Here is an 859-nt window from a genome sequence, read left to right as displayed (position 1 = left end):
GTAACAGAGAACCCCTATAATGTTTAACTGAGAACACCTATAATGGGTAACTGAGAACCCTATAATGTGTAACAGAGAACCCCTATAATATGTAACTGAGAACACCTATAATGTGTAACTGAGAACACCTATAATGTGTTACAGAGAACACCTATAATGTGTAACTGAGAACCCCTATAATGGGTAACTGAGAACCCATATAATGTGTAACTGAGAACTCCTATAATGTGTAACAGAGAACCCCTATAACGTGTAACTGAGAACACTATAATGTGTAACTGAGAACCCCTATAATGTGTAACAGAGATCTCCTATAAACTGAAACTGAGAACCCCTATAATGTGTAATAGAGAACCCCTATAATGTGACATAGAGAACCACTATAATATGTAACTGAGAACTCCTATAATCTGTAACTGAGAACCCATATAACGTGTATAGAAAAACCCTATAATGTGTAACAGAGAACTCCTATGATGTGTAACTGAAACGCCTATGATGTGTAACAGAGAACCTCTAAGATATGTAACAGAGAACCCATATAATGTGTAACTGCGAACCCCTATAATGTGTAATTGAGAACTCCTATAATGTGTAACTGAGAACCCAAATAACGTGTGACAGAGAATCCCTATAATGTGTAACAGAGAAACCCCTATAATGTGTATAGAAAAACCCTATAATGTGTAACTGAGAACTCCTATAATGTGTAACAGAGAACCCCTATAATGTGTAACAGAGAACTCCTATAATGTGTAACTGAGAACCCCTATAATGTGTAACAGATAACCCCTATAATGTGTAACAGAGAACCCCTATAATGTGTAACAGAGAACTCCTATAATGTGTAACTGAGAAC

This window comes from Mizuhopecten yessoensis, unplaced genomic scaffold (genome assembly GCF_002113885.1).
Source record: "Mizuhopecten yessoensis strain PY_sf001 unplaced genomic scaffold, ASM211388v2 scaffold5067, whole genome shotgun sequence".
In the NCBI taxonomy this organism is placed as follows: Eukaryota; Metazoa; Mollusca; class Bivalvia; order Pectinida; family Pectinidae; genus Mizuhopecten; species Mizuhopecten yessoensis.
Note: the sequence above shows the minus strand (reverse complement) of the source record.